The 25,670-nt window shown below is 36.2% G+C and overlaps 1 long non-coding RNA gene across 2 annotated transcripts in view; it reads left to right on the top strand.

Annotated features, from left to right (window-relative positions):
- The window catches only part of LOC116285062 (uncharacterized), a 1,093,935-nt gene that overhangs the window by 612,236 nt on the left and 456,029 nt on the right, over positions 1–25,670 (top strand). Inside the window, exon 7 of one of the 2 annotated variants that reach the window (XR_012063121.1) lies at positions 17,974–18,038. The exons of the other annotated variant lie outside the window; for it this stretch is intronic. This is a non-coding gene — a long non-coding RNA (uncharacterized lncRNA). Of the gene's footprint in view, positions 1–17,973; positions 18,039–25,670 lie in introns of those variants that run through there. 2 annotated transcript variants of the gene reach the window in all.

The raw sequence follows: 25,670 nt of genomic DNA, 5'->3' as shown, positions 1-25,670 counted from the left end.
GTACTTGAAATACAGTAAGCTCTTTATACGCTTCTGCTATTTTAAATTTTATGTTCCACACTAAATATTTTCTGTGATACATTTTAACCCATCAATAGTTTCAATAAAAGTACAAAATAACAGGCAGTTACCCAACAGTCATGTTTAAAGTTCTGTTCCATAAGTGTATCTAAGAGATCTTAGTTAATGAAACAATCAAACATGAAATAAAATTTGAACATTCAACTCCATTAATTTTTGGTAGAAACTGCAAAGCTTAACATGGAACCTGAATCACTGTGCATGTGAATCTGAAACAATGGAGGAAACTAAGTGGGGGGAATCTCTACTATTTCCAGGGTGAATTTCTAGATTTGCCCACGGCACATTGTTGATCAGAGTCTTTAATGGCACCCGAAATACCAATTTTTGAATATATTACTAACACATTCACTACATTGACAGTTGGGCACAGAGAGAAACAAGAGTAAATTACATGAAGGTAAAATTTATTCTTAAGATAATTCACAAAGCAATTTCTGCACATTCATTACGACTCTTGACAGAACTGATTTAACGTTAGCACTTTATCAAAAACTTAAAAGAGTGATATATGTATTTATGAATAGTGATATGCACATGTCCATGTAAACTGCATTGCTAACCTAGTGACTTAAAATATGACATTGTACTACTAACAGAAAATTGGCCACATTGATAGGTTAATGAGAATATATAGTTTGATTAATAAGGGAAGACACTATGTTATATTTCTAAAACTTAAGCTTGTCTCAAAGATCTGAAACATAATTAATGGAGTTTGTTTCCGTCTGAGTTCTTATTTTAAAGATTAACATTTTCCCTGGAAAAAAACTACCATTATTATATCTCCTGGATCTGTGAGGGATTAAGTCTCCTATGCTTCTTAATCTTTAAAAATTTGATTTAAATTTGACTTTGGTATAAAATATAATTGTCAGAAGGAGATGCTGCAGAAAGTTCTTTGAACAAGATTAATGCAATTCTATATTTATTATTCCTGCCTTAAGCATAAAATCCAGAACTCCGTGATGACATGTACTATCTCAGAACACACTTTTTAATACATCTATTTTGAGTTATTTCAAAGTTTTCAAAGTGTGAGTATTAAAGTAGGAATCTGATTCAAAGTGAAAGTCTCAGAAGTAAGAATTCAAACCATTTTCTTACAAGGCAAAGATCAGAAGTGTTATGGACAAACTTGGGTTCGGCTCAGGATATCCCTTGAGCTTTCTGAAACAAATGTGGTTTATTTAAGAAAATACTGGACTTGCCAGTCCAATATAATAATCAAAAGTACTGTATTTTCAGTTTCCAGTCCTATTCTGAAACTTACTTGGGATAATTATTTTGCTTGTTACCGCTTTTCTTGAGAGTAGGCCAATTTTAATTTGTTTTTCTCTTGTCTGCTGTATCAGATCAGATTCTTTGGGTTACAAGTAACAGACACCTCAGTCAGACTAGCTTGTGCTGAAAGCGAAAGACAAAAGATAGACTTTATCAGAAGAATACAAACCACCTCAGTCAAAGGTGATGAAGTGTAGGTGCTCCTCTGAAAAAGGAATGAACAGAAGGAAGGAATGGCGGAATGGTATCTTTGTCTCTCTGGTGCTGTAGGCTTCTCTGTCTTTCCTGTTCTCTGGACCTGTGCTCTGTCGCTCTCTGCATGCTGATTTTTCTCTGCTTTGGTGCTTTACTTTTAGGGAAACATAGACTCTTGTCACTACACAGAATCTCTCCATTCCAATTCTAAATACCAGGGAGGGAGACTATGAATGACCTCCTTTAGGTGAGGTGTGGCCAGGGCTGGTAAGGAAATGGTGCTGCTATGCATTTAGCAGGAGTGGTAAGGTCAGAATTCAAGTAGGAGACTTGAGGGTAGTGGATGTGGGTCAAAAAGGAGGGGAGAGGAGTGTGAGTAATAAACAGTTCTAAGTAAAGGGGACACACATCCAGGAGGTACCTGGAAATATTGCCTGTGGTCACACTGATAGTGTTTGTTATCTGCATAGTTTAATTCTAAGAATTCCTTGAATCAAAACATTTGCACTTAAAATGAAAAGTTATCCAATATGCACACCTCATTCATGTCAGTCCTTAAAGATTTTAACATCAGGGATTTTGTTCTTTATATTTATTCTGTAGAATTTGATTCTGTGGAATTTAAGAGTTCTGGAACCTGTTAACATAGATTCTGTAAGTACTTTTAATCATAACTGATATACAAAAAATGATGTTAAATTATTTATAAAGTAATTAAGAGACACTAATCTTAAGATCACTGGAAATAAAATATAATTGACAGATTTTTTTTTAAAGATGGAAATAATATACTAAATATCATATACAGTAGGCAAGAAGTTTGTGTTTATTTGACTTTTATGGATGCCCTAGTTTTTTTTTTTTTTCCAAGTTGAATCCAGAAACACTAGCATGGATCATCCATGCCTCACTGAACAGAACTTTTTCCGTTCTTCCTTACTGGAAGGAGAAGAGCGAAAATCCAAACTGGCTTTGTTCAGCTCCCTCTTCACCTTCTGAGACAATCAAAATGCCTCCAGGATCCCAGCAACAGGCAGAATGTTGCCAAATGAAAGTGTCCGTGGGATCCTACTTTATCATTTTAGCTACTGGCTTTGGGGAGGCAGGTCCAGTGCAAATCCCCCATCGCCTTCCTTGTGAGCTTCTCATTCTAAGGTCGTTGTGGGTCACAAAGGAATCCAGCCCTCAGTGATGACAGAAGTAAGATAGCAGTCTTTGGATGATTGAATCGGGACACGCTGCAGATTCTGTCGCCTTCCCCAACTACTCAATTTAAATTTGGAATCAAGAAACAAAATGATAAGTGTTCTGTATTTTTTCCTTTTTAACATTATTTGGCCAGGACCAAATATACCTTGATGCCTTCATCTTTCAAATGCCATCAAAAGCCCCAGGCTCCTAGCTCAGTAGTTGTCCAGGGATGAGAGAGACATCTCCAAGATGAAATTCTACATTCTAGTGACAGGAAAGACTGTGATTGTGTAGGGTGCTTTATATTTTTGTCTTTTCCTGACACCTGCAAATAATTCTGAATAGCATTTTTACCTAATTTTAATGAAGTGTTTTATCCCTTTTTTGCAATAAATATATTTAGCGCCTGAAAATATTATCTCGGCCTGTGGCTGATCCGATTCCTCAGCTCGGCTAGTCCTTTAGGAGCATGGAATAATTCCATGTATGATGTTTACAGTGTATCAAACATAGCTATACATTAGCAAGTGAAGGAAGTATGAATGAACGTTTGGCTGCTTTGAAAAGCTAAGTTCTATCATATAAACCGTGCAGCTTCTCAGTGGAGTTCTGTGTTTGACCGTGAATAACCAACCACTTGGTGGGATATGAAAGGAAAACCATCTTGGCCAAATTCCTGTCCTCTTAACACCAGCATCCTGGGGAAAGAGATACTAAAGACCACGCAGGGTTTGCTCACATGTTATGAGTAAATGAGAAAGGGTGATCAAATTCAGGACAGGGTAATGCGTGAGAGAAGAACTTTATGTAAAGCCCTGTAAGTCGGACAGCACCACCAGGAAGGGCAAATGAACTTAAAGAAAACGTCATCAAAATTCCTTGCTTATACAAATAAGGAAAAGGGGAAGGGATGACCCGACATCCTGGATCTTGTCCTTAGCTTCTTGTTTCCCCTTCCATTCCATATTTTTCCAGTTAGTCCTACTTTGGTTGCATTTGTTGAAAAGATTTGAGCCAAGTCAAAGCACTAGACCTTGCTGATAAGTCAAATTCTCTCACTTGTCTAGGACTACATAGCTTTCTCATTTTCTTCCAAGTGGGAATCACAATATTCGAAGAAGTAGTAGAATGCTTCTCTGTGCATTAAATAAAGGCTCCCCGTTAAAGTTATGTTTCACAATAATGTTCCTCCCTAATATCAAGCCATACTACACGGGGATGTGGCGGGGAAGGGGGGAGCTTCAGCCTCGTTATTTGATCAGATGAGTTTCTAAAAGGTTGTGCAGTACTCGGGCTTTACTTTAGTTTCGTTGTTTTTTGTTTTTGTTTTTGTTTTTTTTTGACTAATGACACTTAGTATTATTAAAGTAGAGCCCTGATGGTCATGAATAAAGAAACTCAATTGCCCCTTGGCCTGTAAGAAAGGGAATTTGATGAACAATCATGTTGTTCACATGGTGATACTTTAAACTCCTCCTTTAGTGAAGCTTTCATGGGAACACCAATTTATCTTTCAGTTTCAATAGTGTGTATAACAACTAAGTCAATAGGCATTTATCTAATTCACACAAGCTGACATTGTAGTACAATTACATTTTCTATTACGCTTGCCATGAGTTTGTTTCTCCTTTTAGGTAAATTCTTATTGAATAAGTACTGTATTACTAAGTCTGTGTTCATTTCTTGAAATTGAAAAACTAAATACAGCTAAATAAATAAAGCTAAATAAAGCAGCTAATGTAAAGACGCATGGTTATTCGTTGGCAAGAACTGTAAATCAATTGTTTAAAAAACCAGCATATATTAGATGAGACATTTGAATCTATTACAGAGATTTTGTACCCCATTAATTGATTTTTTTAAAGAAAATCAGTGAACATTTACTTAGCATCCATGATGCTAGTTTTATTAGTGAAAACATTCCTGAAAATTTATGAACCTTCATTAAAATTTATTTTTCTCACCCCCGAGAAAAAAAAAGCTACGACAAAACTGCCAGGTCTTTCTGTGGCATCCTGTGAGTCAGACACACAGGCTGTCTCATCCTAATTGTGACTATTTTCAAATAAAAGCTTCCTCCAGATGTACTCAGAGAAGCAGTAATCAAACCCAAGCCTCACCATCTCTAATATATGCTACTCCACTTGGAGTTTTTTTTTTTTCCTTTGAATTCTTAATTAAAAAAAAAAAAACCTTTTAATGAGAAACAGCCTGAGTCGTGAAGCTGACAGTTCTACCCTCGTCCTTGATGCATACCAAAAAAAAAGGAGAGATTTCACTTTTAAAAGAAGCTCCCGTTTCTTGAGACATTTGTATTCAAACATGGCTCTCTTTTTCTCCTTCTTTCTCCTGGGAGAATAGCTCCACTCTTCAAATGAAAAAGAAATAATAAAACACATCAGGAACAGCGGACCTCAGACCTAGTGTTTCTCTCCTTGTCTTGGAATGTTATTTCCATATAGAAAGCTACTCTAATGGGACACTTGTAAATGGCAGGGAATTTAGCCCTTGTGGAGTCCTCTCCAGAAATTGGATTTTTGCTTAAGCAAACAGCAAGCCATGCAGCGGGGGAAAAGCTATTTATTTGGCTGCCTGTTGAAGAGTCTTACAAAAATACGACTCGGTCTGCTCTGGCCGTTGAGTCAATCGGCATATATTGGAAAACGAAATCCAGTTACTTGCGTAAGGTAACAGACAGGCTCTTTCATGTTAACAGTTAATCTCAAATACACTTTAATGATATTTTTCCTGATTACCCTTTCCTTAGACATAACAGCTTTGGCAGTTTACTTTCACATTAAGGAAGGGTAAAAAGGCTTATACAAGTTGCCAACTTTTACCTTGTCTTTTGAGGGATTATTTAGCATCTTTACTGTTCAAAAACAAGCAAATCTGTACTAAGGAAAGTTAATCTCCAGTTTACGGCATTTAATAATGTCATTCAAAAACGCCTTATAGCAACATGTTTACCTTCTTAAATCAGATTTCGTTTCTAAAAGATTCTTATGATTTATAGGAGAAATGTTTCATAATCTTTTTATTTAGTTTGTAATTTAAGTATCAGACATCCTTCCACAGACAGTGATGCTTTTCTTCTTTAAGCAAACACCTCCCCTCCCAATTCCATCCCCGCAAAAAAACTCTTTTGTGATGTCTCCGAAGTGTCTTTCTAAAGGGTAAGAGGACGTATCTCTACTGAAGGATCTTCTCTTAGGGATAAGAGAGATAAAGGTAGTTCTTAAGAGGTGACAGACCTACTAATTTAAGCTTTGTGAATATTTGCCTCTGCTTCCTGACATTTGCAAGCAACTAGAGCTTCTTTCACTGTATTTCTCAGAAACAGCTTTCCTACCCTAAAATGATTTCCTCCTTTCCACCAGCAAATCTCAATGAAGAGAATGAATACTTCCCCTGATGTTTCCTTCTCCTCACCACCCAGCCTATGAAGAATTGATATTTCAGGGTAACCAGCCTCCCGCACTCTTGAGGGAAACTATGGAAAAATGACACCTTTCTAGTCAAACATGCTGGGGATTTACAGAGATAGAAGGAAGAGCCAGCTCTCTCCCAGAAGTCCAGGAATGAAAGTTCAGGAATGATCTACTCAGGCAGGGATCTTTATTAGAGAAAAATGATAGAACACAGGTCATTTCTTAACTTGTATGATGGGGCATTACCTCAGCATTACGGCAGAGTTTTGCCAGGCAAATATGCAGTCCAAACTTGTTTGATTATATTATATTATAGACAAGTTGTTAAGTACTTAAAATCACTGATGAGCATATAAATAATTATACAGGTATTCTGTAACAATTTATAATGTTTATTTATTGTTAGAGTGCACTTTTTTTTCATTGAAGTGGTCATATACATGCCTAGTTAACATTCAAAAACCACAAAAAGTATACATTGGAATATACCTTTATTTAACATCATAGCAAGAGCCATAATTTGCATTTGGTAGGCAGAGAATAGTTCATTCTACTTTTTTCTTCCCTCCACAAGAGATAAATGATATCAAGCCTGAGCCTTCACATAAATTTCTTAATTTAAACAAATTATCCTAGCTGGCATTTCCAAATTTTATACTCTGTTCTGAACTCTATGGAATATAATTAGAACTATTATTCTTGTTTTTGCAGTTGCAATTTTATTTCTAAGATAAAATGTATAAATAACAATTGATTTCAGAAAATTTATGTGGTAACAAAGCAATCATACATGCACGTTTGATTAGAAAAGTTTATTTGTAATTATTGGACTAACGTTTGTTCATAGTAGAGATACTTAAAAATATCGAACATTATAGGGAAGAAAATTAAAATTACATATAATCCTGTTAGACTAATTGTAAAGAATGTATTGATTAGAACTACAAAAACATGCTGCTGCAAGCCCACCAGGATGACTGAAGTTAAAAAAAAAAAGCAAAGAATAATGTCAGATGTTGACAAGGATGTGGAAAAAACAGAAATCCTGCTAGTGGTAGAATAAACTGGTGAAAAACACTTGGAAAACTCTTCAGCATTACTTAATAAAGCTGATCATTGACATCTTCTAAGATTCCATTCCTAAGACTGTAACCCAAAGAAATGCAGATACACATGCTGTAGAAGACATGAACACTGAGGACCTTGATAGCAGTCCTATTTGTAATAACAAAGACTGGAAACTACGCAAGTATTTATCAACAGTAGAGCTGATACAAGTACATCATGGTATATTCATAGAATGAATTACAATACAGTGATGGAAATAAATAAATCAAAGTTCTACACAACAACATGGAGACATTTCATGAACATGTTTTTGAGCCGAAGAAGCCAGACAAGAGTGTACATACATATCACACTATTCTGTTTATATAAAATTCAAAAACAGGCAAAGCTAATTTATGGTATTAGCAGTACGGACAATAATGTCCTTTTTTCTTATGTAGGGACTGAAAGGGCACATTGGTTTCAGAATTTTATCAAACTATGCTTAGGATTTGGGCATTTACTTAAGATATGACAATAAGTTTACAAAAGAAAACCATAAACACTCAAAAATAATATGCATTAGTGTATTTGCAGCCATTTAAAATGCTTAAAATTTGAATTTGTAACATAAAAATGAAAATCATAAATTTTACTTTTTTAAATTTAGGAATGTATTCTGTGTCTTTGTTTCGGAGGACATGATTTTTAATGGTTACATGGCATCTGATTGTATAAATGAAAACCAATTAATTTAACATTATTGCTCTCTGGATAGTTTGCTATGTAATAGTATAAATACTAGAAATATCAATAGTATAAATAGTAGAAATATCAATAGTACAAATAATGCTGTAGCAAGAATTTGTCTATATTGCTGATTTTCTTCAGGATTAAATTTAAGTACTGTGATAACTGTGTCAAGGACTATGATCATATTTTAAGCTTTTGATAAATTTAATCAAATTGCTTTAAAAAATTATCAACTGATGGAGTCAAAATAATAAAGTTTAACAATCTTTGTCAAATGGGCAAAATAATCTCATTATTGTTTAATTTGAATAATTTTTATTTTCATATAGTTTAACTTTTTAATAAGCTGTAAGAGATAACTATATTGTTTCCTGGAGCTAATTTCCATGCCTATGATGTATTTCCATTTTAATTGGGGTCTTTTTTCTCTTTTTCACTCACACTTTTTCTTTCCTTGTTTTCAGAGCATTCTTTATCAATCATAGTAGCACTTTGTTTACTGAACATACTCTTTCAAGTTACTATATTACCCGTTTTTGTAATTTTTTTAAGCTGAGGAGTTAAACTGTATATATGTGTCTAACTGAAAATTTTCTTTAAAACTTCTTGAATTTATTTTGGCAACACGTGCAATAGCTTTATCTGTTACAGTAATTTCCCAGCGACATGTTACTTGAATTAAGGTATGTATTTTTGACAAATAGTTGTCACACTGTAGTTGATTATTTAACGAAAGAATTGAGTATTTTAAATAATGAGCTACAAGCCTCTCATCAGAATTTTACACAGAAGCAAAGTGTTCCTGATCAGATATATAGAAGCTGGGTTTGAATGCACATTTTATAATGTTAAATTTAAAAATTTTTTAATATCACAAATATGGCTTGAAAGCACTTTCTAGCTCATTTATCTCGTTAAATCAATCACAGGATGATTGAATTCACTATGTAATATTCTTCAGTTTGTCTTTGCTTGCATTTGAATCATGTGACTTGGAATTGTAAATAATACTTCAGATATGAGCTCTGGCTTTAAACATGTTTAGATCATAGTTTCAAATAACGCTGTCAAGAATTTGGGTCTTCCAGTTCCCAGTTAGGTTTTCTTTATGTCGTCTTGATTTGCAGGCAGGTTGTTCCCGGAGGTTACTTAGATAACTGCCAGATGCTCCAGGCTTGTATTCCTACAGTGCAGCACCTTAGCAGAAAGACTGTCTTCTTCTTAATAGTTCTAGCAAAAGTCTTGGAGATGGTTTGATACATTCTACTTGTATTACTTTCCTATATCTGAACAAATCCTGGTGGCTACAGGGATGCAGATTTCTCATCACCCTCACCTAAATCGTATCCCCACACCCGAGAGTCAGGAAGTGGGGTCAGACATTAAGAGTCAGATATTGGCCTGAGAGTTGAGCAAACTGGTTCATTAATGGAAACCTTGTTGCTGTTACATGAACAATAAATGGATTTAAACATGCAAAAAAAAAGATATTTCATATATATGTATATATAATTACTTTTATATAATATATAAAATGTATTATAAATATATTTACATTCAAATACATTTTTAATTAACCCAAGCTTCATCTTTCTGTTCTTTACTTTTACAGTTGCTCATTAGATAAATCAAAATGCAAGAATTACATTTACTGATTAAGTATCAGCATTAGATTTGGTCTATCATTCTTAATATTTTAGATCTTTATGGGTCATATCTTCCAAATTAGGGTCATATGCAAATTTAGATAATCAGCATTAGATTAATGTTCCCATGCAACTCATCCAGAAATTGCTGAATGGTACAAGGTTAAGTTCATACAAATGTAGATGTGGAGCTGTATACACCACATCACTGGAGAATTTTCTTCAGGTTGTCACCTATCCTTTCGCAAGACCCTCAAGTTAAGGATTTAGTACCAGTTGTGAATCCAGCTAATTATTTCATTATCAAAGCAAGCTTCTCCATCATGTCCTAAAAGAATATCATGAAATATGTTGTTAAATGCCTGCTCAAGTTCAGGTATGCTGTGTTAACATAATCTTTCATCAGTCTAGTTCCATTACCAAAAAGTACACTAAGCTAGTCATGGTGCGAGCATTTTGGTATTGAATACTATTCCTTGGTTTTCTAAATTTCTACACATCATGCTTTTTGACATTTTCACAGAGTCAATTACAAGCTTGTTGGCCCACAGTTTGTTTAGTACTAGTGTCTTCATGTTTTGGAAAAAATGCTGGTATAAAATTCTTTGAAAATTGCCCATCTGCCAGCAATCACATTTCTAAGTGCTTTCAGGGCCCTGGAATGCCACTCATTTGTAACTGAACCGGTTTTAGATTGGCTTTTAAAATAATCTATTCACTTAATTGGCCTTCAATTATTATTCTACATTTTCTAGTTTGAAGATCATTTTTTGACAAATAATATTAAGCAAAAATAGTATTTGACTGTATTAGACTGTATTTACTGTTTACCACGCATCATTTCTTTGCCAGGTTGTTGTTCCTAATCTAAATATGACAGCATTTCCGACCGTTACTTTAGCATTCTTCACCAGCTTAGTTATGTTAAGCCTCTGTTTTCCTATTACCACTTTTACAATCCAGTCAGCCATGTCTCTTCATCCCTGAAGGTTCTCATCCTTTTGTATCCTGTTGTGAAATTCTTTCTCAGTGAATTCCTAATTTCATCCTCATTATTGTACCGTCAGATGTTAACTTTATGTCTCTCAAAACTCTCGTAGTAGCTTCCTCATCTGAGACAATGGGCTATGGCCACTGTTTTTTTTTTCCCCCTGTGATTTTACGAAATCAGATTTAAGTAGATTTACCTATCCACAAGATTCCCTTACATAAATATCATAACCTTAAGGTAACAAGTTTATTTGGCAGTATAGACCAGAGAGAGAACTTACTAATGTACAGTGTGTCAAGACCCGAATTCAAATTCTGTTAGCTCTACGTTCAGGGACATATCCCTGAGTAACTAACTCTTGGGCATCACATTTCCTCAGTTATAAAATGGAATTAAAAATTAAGTCACACAGATAACATGGTATGCCACGGATTCTGTGAGCACCAAAACAGGGCAGATGATGAAAGTGATGAGGAAAGGGAATGGGAGCTGGAAGACGCCCTCTGCTCTCCCTTACAGGCACCTCCCCAGCTAGTTCTGCATCGCTCAGAATAGAAGTGACTTGGTCATATTCCCTTTGTTCTAAAAGGCAGAGTGATTGGCAAGCCAATAATTTATTATAAGCGCTGCTTTATCAAATTTAAAGTATTTTTATTTTTTCTGATTACTAAAGTAACATTTTCATGTTACAAAATAAATTTAGACATTTCAGAAATACAACACAGAAGTTTGAAAGCCTCCTTGGGAAGTCTCTGTCTCCCAGAGACAATCGTTGTTAATTACTGCTAACATTCCTGTGTATATTTGCTATAATTTTGCTCTTTATGTTCACTAATAAACCCACTTTTATAAAAATGGGACCAAGTTTAGCAATGTGCTTATTTGCTTTACTTAATACACCTTGCATATTTTCCCACACTATTACTTGTTGATACATTCATTCTTGTTAACAGGATTTGCTGTTGCTAGTGCAGTGAAAAATGTGTAATAGGTATCTGGAAAGCTGAATGGTCCCACTCCACTGGCACCTCGCCTGCCCCATGCCAGCTTCACAGGGTGTCCTATAGTATATTCCCACATAAATCTAATTTTTAATTTTCTCTTCTTTATTCTGATCTTCTATTTTTGGAAGCAATCATATTACATTGCTAATAGCAATTTTGAATCTGCTAAATAGCAGTTTCTTTTATTTTAAACTAATATGACTAATTTTAGGGCCCATTTATGACTCCCTAAGACCTTGCTCAACCAGCCTCAAGTGTTTAATTGCATGGTGGTTGGACAGGATGCAAGTGGAGAGAATGCTCATCCCTGGTGCTAGAAGGAACTTATCTAGTGGGAAATGACCAGGTTAGTTTACCTCCCAGTTGAGGTCCTTGGTTTCTCCCTCACCAGTACATCACTCCATAACAATTCAAAGTTATGAAGATGCATTCTTTCTGCTCTCTCCTCCTCTGCCTTCTCACCTTCCACAATAAGCTGATTTTTTTTTTTAACTTCCGTAAGCCATGCAACTTCAAAGTCTAAAGCTGTTGGTCTTAGAGGCTCTGTTCAGCCTCACAGGTCACAGTTCTTTCCACCCTGTCTAAGCTTGTACAGATCAGCTTCTTTGTAGGATTCCATTGCTTTGATCTTTGATGGATTACTGGCCAGATCAGGATTTTTCTTGGAAGCAGATTTGAGAGCTTTTTGCTATGGGGAGAAAATTTATCAAGGTGTTCTTTAAAAGTTTGTTATAATAGAAGGATGTATCCACTCTTGATAAAGTATCATGTAGTGTATTGTTGGGCTCCAATTAAATACCATCTAGATTATGATTTAATAATAATAATGCAAGTGATTTCCATATAGTTAGAGAGATAATAGGGAATAGATCATGGTGCCATGATAGTGTTACTTGACATAGAATCAGTGTTACATAAGACTTCCTGAGTGGAATAACTGTTACTTATCTTTCTCTGTAAAATCACATCAACACTCAAGTGTCCCATATGTGTAGAGTTTGCTAATTCTTTTACAGTAAAAAATAGATTTAGCCTTTCTAGAATACATTTGTTTACTTCAGTCAAAAAAAGTAATTGACATTTTATTTGACTTTAAATTGCATTTCTTCTTTTATAATTCTAGTGTTGTTATGTTTTATTTTAATTTCCTGGTGGTCTTTTGATTTGTTTTTAGTAGAGCAGAAAACTTGCTTCTTTGTATATTATGCTAGTTTGAAAAACATAATGAAAAATTCATTTCATTCATTTTTCATTGTTTTATATTAAGCATCCCCTTGTGGATTTGCATTTTGTGTTTCAAAACAGATTAGTGGAATGAGAATAATGACAAAAATCTTGTTTCATTTCCAGCTGTCCTTAAATCGCTTATATTTCTGTCTTAAACACTTGCTACAGCGGTAGAAGACCATGACATGCTTTATACTTTGTAGTTAAAGCAGAAAATATTTTAATGGTTGGGGTGAAGAAATATCTCCAAAGACTTCTGTCCAGTTGTGGTATTTACGTACTGATTCAATTAAAGCTAAGTGACTATTCACCAAGAGGGCAAATGGACTTTATAAATTTAACCAAGAAGAAAGTGATGATTAATTCTTTGTCTTCTTTGTCTCTTGCTCAATATTGAATTGACTCATGTGCCTTATAGAAAAGGAAACAGTCCATTGGAATCCCCTTCCTTTGTGGAAGGGATGGGGAAAAGGTCGAATTCTCTAACCACTTGAGTCAAAAATCATGATTTTGGCTATTATCCTCAGCGTCCACTGGTGGTCTGGGGGGACTAAATCATAAATGGTCAATGAGAATGCCTATTAATTTGAGGGCTGAATTTGTGAATAGCTGATACTATCCTATTACTCATAATATTGAAAATGAGAGCACCCTACTTTACAACTTTTTTAAGCATTTATGAAAAAATCTAGAGTATTCCTAATGTGGAGAGATACATTTCTTTTCTCTTTCAACTAGTTTCCCTGGTTCTTTTCCATGGAAATAGGATCCTGCTATATATTATACCTTAGCCTGTGTGACTGTTCTCCCTTAAACATCGAAAGTATTTTAATTGCATCGTACGCTTCATGAAAAGGAAAGCCAGAGCTTTCTTTCTAGGTAATAGGGTGCTCACATTGCCTCAAGTCATTGTTTCACCAAATATGTCCAAACCCTTATGAAGGGCAAGTTGTGTTTTTTCAGATTAGTTTTTTTTTTAATTGAGGTAACAATGGTTTGCAACATTAATAAGCTTCCTGTGTACAGCATAGTATTTTGACTTCTATATACACAATAGCATGCTTAGCACCAGAAATTTAGTTTCCATCTGTCACCATGCAACTGACCCCGTTTACTCATTTTGCCCTCCCTACCCCTTCCCCGCTGTTCTATGTATTTGTATGTGTGTGTGTATGTTTGTTTATTTTTTTATTTATTTATTTTTTTTTACTGGAGCTATGGGGGATTGAACCCAGGATCTCATGCATGTTACACATGTGCTCTACCACTTGAGCTACATCCTCCCCCTTGTTTGTTTATTTATTTATGTTTCTTTATTTTTAGATTCCACATATGAGTGAAATCATGATATTTGTCTCTCTTTGTGTGATTTATTTCACGTAGCGTAATACCGTCAAGGTCCAGCCATGTTGATACAAGTGGCAAGATGTCATCTTTTTGCTATGGCTGAGTAGTAGTGTTCTTTTAGATTTTTGAGGGGTTGGCAGTTAAATGTGACCTAATAACAGTAAGAATGAGTACTTGTGGAGCACTTAACATGCGTTACGCCCCTTTTCTAAGTGTTGGACATCCATCACCTCATTTAATCCTTACAGTAACTTTATGCAGTTGATGTTTTCTATCCACATTTTACAACCGAGAGACTAAAATATAAAAGGAAAACAAAATATTTCCAAAGATCATAAGACTGATTCACAATGTATCTGGGATTCATACCCAGGTAATGTAGATCCTGGGTTCTTAACTACTGTATAAAAAGAGACCTTCCCAGGCCACGCTGTATGAAATAGTAATCACTCCCTCCACACCCCTGCCGTCACATTGGCATTCTACACCCTCTCATCCTGTGTCCTTTTCTCATTAACTCCTCTAACTCTCAGAAAAACTCCTGTGTGATAGGTACTTACATTATCCCTATTTTATAGTTGAGGAAAATGAAACATAGAGAAGTGAAGTAAGTTCCCTGCGGTCACACAGCAATTACTAGTAAATAGGAAACTCCAACCACTCTTTCTGCACAGTCTGTGCTTTTAACCCTATGGTGTCCCTTCTCTTATACATAAATCTCTTATACAACGTAAAGTTGTAAACGTGGCATTGAAACTTTCTTTAAGGCCAATGGATGCCAAGGTAAGATAAATTGAGAGGTTATTTTGGTTTTGTTTATTGTTTTCCCTTTTTGAGTTTGTTTTCATCTGCACTGGGATATAACTGAAAAATGGAGATGATATGTGCATAAAGTGTACAGCTTGATGTTTCAGTATATGTATACATTGTGCGGTGGTTACCATATTAAGCTAGTTAACATATCCATCACCTCATATAGTTACCTTTTGTGTGAGTGTGGAGATATCTTTTTAAGAAAACGTGTGCGTTGCTCATTTTTAGTGGAGGGGATTCTGTCAAAAGGTGAGGTTCTAGAAAGGCATCTTGCAGCAGCATGTACAGAGGGTCGAGGGGAAAGAAATGTAGCCTCTGTAACACAGGCATTACGTGTCAAGTGTGTGAACCCTGGTGATGGCACTAACTGGAGATGCATAAAGGAAAGTGTGATGTGATGAAAGTTGGGGGATTTTGATTCCAAAATGGTGCCTCTTTTCAGAATTGATTGTCAGAGAAAATGATGATACTCTCCAGATCTAGAGAATGTATTTCTTGGGGCCCATTTTAGGAAGACTATTACAGGTGAGTAAGGCGTTGAGTAGGCAGTAACTTCATCAACTCTAAACAGATGTGAATAGCAGGCAGTGCATAAAGTGAAGATTACTCCCATGGTTAAAAGGGAAATTCCAGTTCCATCCGGGAGCCTAATTCTTATTTTAGGAAACTCATAATTAGACCCAAGACACAGGAAATGCAGATTAACTAAACATTTGTTTGTGGAGAGAAAAAAAAATATTCTAGTGAGAAAATCCTGAATATTGAACCATAATTAAAAAAAAAATACAATCCATGTTAGAGATAATCTGGTCCACAAAGCAGATTGAACCAATGAGCTACTTGAGATTTAAAAGGGTTAAGAAACATTTACTAAAAGATAGCTTGAGTATTAGATTGAGAGCAGCAGCCAGTCTCATCCTCCGGGTTACTGGTCGTTACTCTGGAAATCCAAGTCCACTGATGACGTCGTGTTTCCGCCAGCCTCCTACCCTCTCTTCCTACCTGTAACAGATGCTCTGTTGCCCTAGCCATACCCTCTTTGCTTGACGGGACACCTTTCCCCCAGCTGCTATGATTATTGGTACCAAGTGGCTGATAGAAACACTTCTCTCTGGAGAATCGTCCGTGCCTGATGGAAGTCACTGCTCACAGAAACATCTGCGGCTATATTCTCCTCCCTACCCCCTGCCATGGTGCACAGTAGTCAATATGACCGCTAATGCCCCCCCCCCATGTTAAATGGTATAACTGTGCAGTATTCCTCATGCTCCCTGTGGAATTGGGCTGAGATTTCAGCAGCTCCCACCTCTTTACTTGGCTTTACCCCATGTTCTTTTCTGCTCCTCTCATTTCCACGTAAGTCTGTGGTGGTTGGTTTTATTCTGAGAGCACTCTCTCAGTAAGCCACCTGCACAAGCCTCCTTGTCTCAGACCCCACTTCTCAGGAACCCCGTCCAAGAGGGTAACCATTCCTGAGACTCGGAGCATCCCTTACAGCTGCCGACTTCTCACACAGAACTGTCTGGGGACGTGATTTGTGCTGCTTCTGCTGGAGTCTGAGCAGCTGATTACGGAGTCTCCAGAGGCAGTTTGGCTAAAGAGTTGACTGAGAGCTCGGATTCAGATCGGGGTCAGTCTGGATTTAAATTCCAGTGTAGGACAAGTTGCTCAACTCTGTTTTTAAAATAATCTACTTGCCTGACAGACTTTGTCTGAGAGCAATAAATATGAAACAAATCAGTTTAGCCATAGTGACACTGAGTCAATAATTAAGAGTAATAAAAAGTAATATTTCTGTCCAGGTTATATTAACAGCAAAATAGCTATGGTATATATACTTAATATTAAAAAAGTAGTTCACATCAGTAATACAACCCTCTAAATACTAGTTGATCATTTTATTTTTAAGATATTACTTTGTTCTGTGTGAGGCAGAGAGATTTGACAGTTGAGTAGGGAACAACAGAAAAAGAACACTTTACTACTCATCCCACAGAAACATTTTCGCTTGCCTTTGATGGGTGGGTAGGTTGGTATTTTCAAGCATAGCTTAAGCATGAATTTTCCAAAGGCAGCTCAATTGAGAACTGAAACATTTCCAATTTTGGAGGCCAGATTCTGTAAATGCTAGTGAGTGTTATTCTGCTTAATTTGTTTGATTTTTACCCAATCTACTGAGTAAGAAATTTTCATCCACAACTAATGGGTATTTTTATGTTTAAGGTTTAGAGATGAGAAAACAAAAGAACTAGCAGTAAGTGACCTAAAATGTTAACCTCTGTTTTGTACGTTGGCGCTACCATGGTGATTTTTAGAGTCATGAATAATTTTCTAGCTCGAATTGAGATGAACAAATGTTTACCAAAAAAAAAAAAAAAAGAAAGAATGAAATGAAAGGAAAAAAGGAAAAGAAAAACAGAAAAAACCCTATCAATGAATATAGTACAAACACCCTCCTGGTCAGAAGATTAAATAAAATACATTTAGAAAATGTGTCTTCTAATCAGCTCTCCTGGGTGACACATTTTTAGTCGCTCCTGTGCGCTTACTACCAGGTACCTGGCACCTGATCAATTATTAGTTTGAACATGGAGTGCTGCTTTTTAGAGAGCTATCAACCCCCTTGAAGTAAATTGTATCCTGTGGCTAAAATTTGACACGGTTCAGGAAACACATACATCGTATATTCTTCAGTGATGGGTTGCTATTTCTCAGACCCCTCAGAGGCATTTACATCCTCAGTGTCTGAGCCAAATTTTGCAGGGCTTGAATTCTTTGAAAACTTCAAATGTTCTGTAGCGTTATCAGACCAGTGGTGAAACTGATCTCAAAGTCCACTATTAAAACTCCCCTCAAGGACGTTTTCATTAGAACTTTGTACATGGGCAGTTCAAAAGACCCAGCTATTGATTTTTGTTCAGAAGTCCCGTCTCCACTTTCATATTACGCAACTTTTTTGACAGACTTTCAAAAACCGCAAACTGTGGGCTGCCTGCGATTCCAGCCAGGATTTTATGCTGCTCATTTGATTTCCTCAGGCCACATCCTTCTCATGTCCTTGTCAACATTGCAAGGAGAAGAGCCGTCTTAGAAGATTTGCTAAAAAGCAGAAGCAATTTCACAGCCATGGAAGGAAAAAAAAAATCTGACCTTTCAATGCACAAAAAAAAAAAAGTCTCACTTAAGTAAATAACCTTTTTAGCTGTAAAATTTGGTTGTGGCATTCATTTATCAGACACATAGATAATCAGAGTGTTTATCTCTTTTCGCCATTTAAAATTTCATGAAAGAAGTCAGGAACCAGTGTGTGTAAATTGCAGCAAAGAGCCTCTAGCATATGCGCTCAGGACATATTTAATGGAATTATCTACTGGAGAGTAGAAGGCAGAAGCAGCTGAGGAATTAATTACTGGGACAGATACTTTATATCTATCTGCCCGTGCCATGTGAAATAAGACTTGTCTCCATATTACTTCTGTCACTTGGTGTGGCCTTTTCAAAAGTGACAGTTTCTCAAAAGAGAATTGAGTCATGTGTTGGGTCCTGATCTATACCATGAACATTTCATGGTCCACCAGTTCAGTCTGACTGGAACAGTTTTGGTAGAGTGTGTAGAGTCTGGTTGCAAGATAGCTCAGTGGAAGTGGGGACACAGACTGGGACCTCGCTGGTTTCACGCTTGCAGGTGTCACACAAACGTAGCCTCAGGAATCAGAATGAAAAGCAGACTCCTTCAGAAACTCTGTGGAGTTCTTCTTTCACACGTTGGCATTTTCCGGTAATATTATTATTACTTATTATTCAAGTGAGCTTTTTCCTGAGTGGTGACTATTGCTAGACACTGTACAGTAGACTTCACCTGCATTATCAAATCGACTTCTCACAACAACCCCATGCAGCCTGTGGTATTAATATTTCCTTTTTATGGATGAGGAAACAGTGACTGAGAAAGTAAGAAAATTGTTCCAAGTCTATAACTAGTACATTTTGAATGTGAGACAAAGTAAAAGTTTTACTCAGACAGTTAAATAGAATGAACCGGAGGATATGGGGGATCCTAAGACCTACACAGGGCAGAGAGACTGCTCCAATTCCAACTCCAACTTAAGATCCTGGTTATACTACTACACTCCGCTAGGGGGCAACATAGACCCTCCATCTACTTTGAGCCCATTTGTTCCCAAAATGTCCAAAAGACCCATGGAACACAAAAAGACCAGTAAAAGCTATAGTATTTATATGCTTTCAGTATTTAAAGCAGAAATAATACTTTATTAAATTATAATTTGTCCCTTATTATTGATAAAAAAAGACCTTATTTATCAAAGAAAAGTAGTCTTTTCTTACTAATATGCGTGCTTTATCCTTTAATTGCATGCTTTATCCCTTTCTTTCCTGAGCCCACTTCCCCCCACAGACTCAACTTGCACTCTGCCATACAATGACAACCAGACAGTGAAACATGGTCTCATTTGGGTTATCTTGTCAACCTTTTCAAGGCAGGCTTGGGAGTGCAGTCATTTTACCTCACACAAAGCGTTGTGTCCAAGGCCAGTTTTAAAATGTCAGGCCGTGAAGAGTTCCATGCTGCCGCAATCCAGGATACAAGTGGACACTGGTGAACGCTCAGATGTGTCTCTTTTACATCAAATGTAGAAAACGTACTGTTCCTATAAAAAGCTGTTAGCAAGTTCATGAACCTGACAGCACAGGGCAACAGCTTCCTATTGTAGGAGGAAATGAAAGCATATGAGACTTGGTTTTCCTGATACTTCTCTCTTATTTGATCCTTTTGAATTCATTTTCATACTCCCCCTGCTGGACTTAATCAGGCCTAAACAAATGAGTTTGGGTGGTTGCAGCCAGTTGACCTGTGGATGACACATTCCATATCAAGTTGCCCAGGAGTTCTATTCCTTTATGTCTCATTGAGTAGAAATCAGTCATTGAGGCCAACAGCCACCTCACCCTTTGGGTATTGTCTGCTGAAACTTACAAAAGAAGGGCTAAATTCAGTACTGTGTGAATTAAGCAGTTTCAGTTCTGATAAAATGTCAGAAACAAACGAAGTGCTCCTGTTAAATGTTACCACGAGGGTCAGATTCCGGAAATTTGTGGAACAGTTAGCTTCGCTTGACTTTGGGGGAACCACAATTTTACACAGAGTATATAAGAGACAGACATTCATGTGATAATTCAAGCAACATACTTACCTTTTGAACTACCTTAAAATACATAGACATATCTATTTTCAATACTCAAAATAAAATAAACATAGAAATAGAGATCTCTTCATTCTTGGGTTATTACAATTACTACCTGTTTATTGAATAGCTTATGAGATTCAGGCTGTAAACTATTCTCTTTGCAAATAAATAACTGCAAATAAATAGAAATTCGGGAGTTTTTTTTTTTTTGATGACACGGTTCTTGGACATCTCTGGCTTTGGACTGAGAACTGAATTATGGACAAGTTACATGTAAACTACAGGAGATTCTTTTCCCATTGTCACCTTTCAGTCCTTCTAGACCCTACAGCATCCTGGCAGGATGACTACAGGAGGACTGGGAGAGGGAGAGTTACCAGCTTGCCTCTGCTGTTTTTCACTCCTTATTTGGAACTTTGCCCTTGAACGTCTCCTATCTTATTTAAACACTCGTAAAATTACTGATGGACTTAAGCATCTTTCTTGTGCTTCCCTGGTGTTTCGGCGGGTCCTCATTTAGCTTCAGTGGATGGGACAAATGCCAAAAATCCCATAAATTCTACGTATCAACTAGTAAAAAGGACAAGATAAAATATTATAAGACAAAGCTTGAGGGCAGCTAATCCAGGTTGTTCTGTTTTAAAAATTATAAATATGGAAAGAGAGAGCTCAACACCTGGAGGGGAAGAAGAGATGTGATGTTCATGGAAAAAACTTTGACTTCATACCCCTGTATTACAGATAAGTCCAGATTAGCTCCTTCCATTTTTCCTGAAGACAAGTTCAGCATATTGTCTCATGTAAGGTCATCTTATGGGATTTATATTCATTGCAATATCAATCCTTTTCCTCTTCAGAGCGCCTGAAAGAGATCATTCCTGGCCATCCTACTGAAGGACCACCACTTTCATTTTCCAAGTGTTTTTAATTGTTTTATATGATTCAGGGTTTTTTTCTTTTTTTTCTTTACATTGTTTTCTTAAGCAAGTTCAGAAATAAAGTATTTTTATTTGCTTGCTTGCTTTTTTATGTTTTCCTGGACAAGTTCTACCCTCCCCCGCCCATTTTTATTGAATTATAATTAACATGTAACCTTGTATTAGTTTAGGTGTGCAGCATAATGATTTGATGCATATATATATGTATATTGAAATGATTGCCACAGTAAGTTTAGTTAACTTCCATGACCTCACATGGTTACAATTATATTTGTCTGTGGTAAAGAACTTTTAAGATTCACTCTTTTAGCAAATTTCAAATATATAATACAGTATTATTAACTATAGTCAACATTGTGTACATGACATCCCCAGAACTTATTAATCCTGAAGCTGGGTGTTTGTACCTTTTGACTAGCTTCACTCATTACCCTCACCTCCCTCCAGCTGCAACCAGTTGCAACCACCAATCTGTCCTTCGTTTCTATTAGTTCATTTTTTTTAATTTTAGGATTCCACATATAACTGAGATCATACAGTATTTGTCTTTCTCTGTCTGGCTTATTTCTCTTAAAATAATGCCTTCAAGGTCTATCCATGGTGTCACAAATGGCAGGATTTTCTTCTTTTTTGGTCTGAGTAGTACCTCATTATATATGTATACACCACGTTTTCTTTAGTTATTCATTTGTATGTGGATATTTAGGTTGTTTCCCTGTTTTGACTGTTGTAAATAATCTGACAATGAACTTGAGGATGCATATATCTCTCCGACATAGTGATTTTGTTTCCTTCAGATACGTACTAAAAGTGAGATTGCTGGATCATGTGGGAGCTCTGTTTTGAATTTTTTAAGGAGCCTCCATACTGTTTTCCAGAGTGGCTGCACCAGTTTACATTCCCACCAGCAGTGCACCAGGGTTCCTTTTACTCCCTCATCAACACTTGTTATCTCTTGTCTTTTTGCTATTGGCCATCTTAGCAGGTGTGAAGTCATAGCTCACTGTGGTTTTAATTTCTGTTTCCCTGATGATTCATGATATCGAGCACCTTTTCCTGTACCAGTTGGCCATTGGCTTGTCTTCTTTGGAAAAAAAAAATCTTACTTGCTTTGTCTGCCTTTTTTTTTGTTTTTTTAATTTGCCCTTTTACTGTAGGTGTCCCAAGCATCTGGACGGGTACCAGACCTGTATCCGTTATTGAATAAATATTTGCTAAATCCATTGAAATCCCGTTAGTTGGAACAGTGGAAGAACAGGAGGAAGATCATTATGTGCATGTCTGGATCCTCACATCTAATCTACTGGAGATGGAAAGGTCAGCACCTTTGCAAAAAGAATGGGGAATCTTATGAATTTACATTAAACATTGGCCTCTGAACCAGCAATGGTAATATTAAAGATTTAATGGACATGTAACAGAGTGCCAGACATTGTGTGGAACATTTTCAGACTTTTCTTTGAATACTCACAAAAGCATTTGTTTTAATCAGTATAGGAGCTTGAATTTTAGAGAGGTGAAGTGACTTGCCTAAAATCACTTGAATAGCAGATGGACTTGAGTCAGTGTTCAAACCTAGGTCTGTCTCCTAAGTTACTCTGTTTATTACCTTTCTTGGACCCTGCAGAATTCCCTTTCAAGTTAGATTGTTTAAAATCATGCTTGTCTCATCTTTGCCACTCACAAACAGTCACAAAGTTCTATGTAATCTGTTTCAGAAATTGCTCACCAATTTATTCTGCATTCAGTACCTTATTGTATACCTCTTGCAATCTGAGTCTTCCTTGATTCTCATCTGTATTTATTTTGATGGTTCCATGTGGTTCTACTAACATAAAACCTAAGACTCCATCTCCTAGTTCAGTGTTGAGTTTTTGTTTGTCTGTTTGTTTTGTTTTTATTTTTATTTTTGTTGCTTTCATGGCATTCCCAGAACCTGTATTACTTCAAATTATGGCCTCAAAGTACGTCTTCCAACTTACCTCTTCCAACAGCAGATCAGAAATCTTAGACTTTGGCCACAGGGAACTTTTCACAGTTTGTCTATGTCTTTCACATGAATTGTTGCTCTTCTGCTACGTTCTTCCCACGAGTTGCCTCATTGCCTTAAATGCCCTTGCACACTTTCTCTACTTTGAAGTCCTCTATTTGTACATCAAGAACATGTTCAAATAGGAAGCTTTCACTAGTTTTTCAAGACAGCATCATTCCCATGTTCCCACAGCACTTAGCACTTAATACCTCCAATGTATCATCAACAAAATATCCATGTTTGTCTCTTGTTTGTGACAGTCATGTTTTAACTCACTTTGTATTTCCATTAAGTATGACATTTCCTAGCCACACGATGTGTTTGTAAACATTTTAGGAATGAATTAATGAGATTAAATATTTAGTCACATATTCAGTTAGTTTCAAATCCTTAAAGGAAAAAAAAATAGATTAGTGGCAGAAACTCTTTTTTACCAAGAAAATTTTACATTTAAATTTCAGTATTAAAAAAAAAGGTGAAAATATGCTAAGAGATGTGGACAGCCCACTTCACTGAGACTTCCCCTCACACCCTAGAGTGGCCTGAAGGTAACCCTGAGATTCTGTGCAAAGTCTTGTACAAAACACAGGCACGTGATGCCAAGACACTTCGTGAATTTTCATTTTTTGTTGCTGTTTTGACAGCTCATGTTTGGAAGCCAGCTCACTTAAATACTCCTATTCTCTCTAAAATGCATTCGTGTGATATCCTTCTTATTTTGAATTTCTCTAAAATGTTTACTTTTCACTATGGACTTTATTATCTGCTTCTGTCGCCAGTATGTGGACATTTTCTCCAGAGACTTCCAAGCAATGCAGTGGCCTTCTAATGTGTACTTGGATCCAGCTAGGAAATTTGGGAAAGATTGTATGAAAGAAAAAAACCACCACTGGTGAATTAAGAGGGGTTAAAAAAAGGTTGTCTTTATTTTATTAACTCACTGGTTCAAATGCAAAGAGTCATTTCTGTTGGGGCTGTGGCCGTTTATATTAAACCTATTTGAGTTTTAATTAAGTGTTACAGAAGACTTATATTAAACATGTGACATCTAGTTACATCAGAGAGAAGTACTGTGGAAATACCTAATAGTAGGAGCCACCTATGGTGTGGGGTCTCAGGCGCGGACTCCCTAAGGAAGTGGTATTTTAGGTTGAGGCTTAGAGACAATTTGTAAGTTACACTATCAAAGCAAGGGGGCTGGGAGTGCTCTAGGGAGAGGGCAGAGCAGGTGACAATTCATGACTCCGTGAATTTGTAACTACTTTAAATTTATGCAAAATGTCTTTAGCAAGGAATGCAAAATCATCTTAAATAAAGAGAAGAAGTTGCACAAACTTGCTTACTGAACCATCTTTTTAACTAGTAAAAAGTTGTAAACCTTCTATATGTCCAACACTATGAAACAGACCAGAAAACTTGGGTGTGTCCTTTCGATAGTTAGACCATTTTGACTACTTAAATAATAATTGCATTGAAAATTGTGTGATGCAACATGGAAAGTACTTACTACATAATATTATGTGGAAATATAGGCTATATTGTATAATTTTCTCGTGACTATAAATATGCAAACTGAATATGAAAGACAGTGGAAAATATACTAAAGTTATCTTTGTGTTTATTAAAAATGTCAAGTCCTTTGCCAAAAAATTATTTTCCAACTTTCTGCAATGTACTAGTATAACTTTTGAAAAATTAACAAAAGAAAACATTGGATAAAGGAAGTTATGCTTTAAAACTAACTACAGCCAAGTGAAGTAAATCTCATTTTGAAATGAATAGCATGAAGAAATTTTTCAGCAGCTAAGAATTTCAGCTCCAGTAAGAAAGAGTAAAAATGGTTTATCATGTTCTTTTTAATGAAGCCAAATAATGGCATTTATTTTATTTTATTGATTTAATAGAGCATCTCACAGAATGGTAGAGCTGGAAGGTTACTTTGTGTTAATTTCCCTCTAGTTCCTCTCTTTGTAGATGAGGAAACTGAAAAGGGTGATGTTGCATTGATCAGGCATTGAGAACCTGTAAATTGGGTTATTTACAAGCCAGACACATTCAATGAACAGATACAAAACTGTAAAAACTCATTCTCCTGTCTTCTTTGAGATTAAAATTTATAACAAAAGGGAAGATATAACCCTTTCCTCCAAACTCTCCTTTCCCAGGTTCTTTTCGCTTTCATTTCCATCATGGTTGTAAAAATGCACCCGAGTTTTTAGAAAGCAAACCACACATTTTTCTATTTATCTAACTACCATTCCTCTCATCATAGGACAAACTGACAATCTGTGCAGGGTGTTACAGATTCTTCGCTGCCACAATAACAAATGGCTCTAAAAATGCCATACGAGTCTTCTTCCTGCTCCCCTTGTTGCGAACAAGACCGATACAGAAGGTTTGGGCTGTGAGTCAAGAAAGTAGATAAACAACCAAACTAACAGTTGGGAGTAGGATTAGAGAAAATGTTCTCCTGAGATTTCTAT

The sequence above is a fragment of the Vicugna pacos genome, chromosome 22 (assembly GCF_048564905.1).
Source record: "Vicugna pacos chromosome 22, VicPac4, whole genome shotgun sequence".
Taxonomy (NCBI): domain Eukaryota; kingdom Metazoa; phylum Chordata; class Mammalia; order Artiodactyla; family Camelidae; genus Vicugna; species Vicugna pacos.
This window is presented reverse-complemented; position numbering and strand designations above follow the sequence as displayed.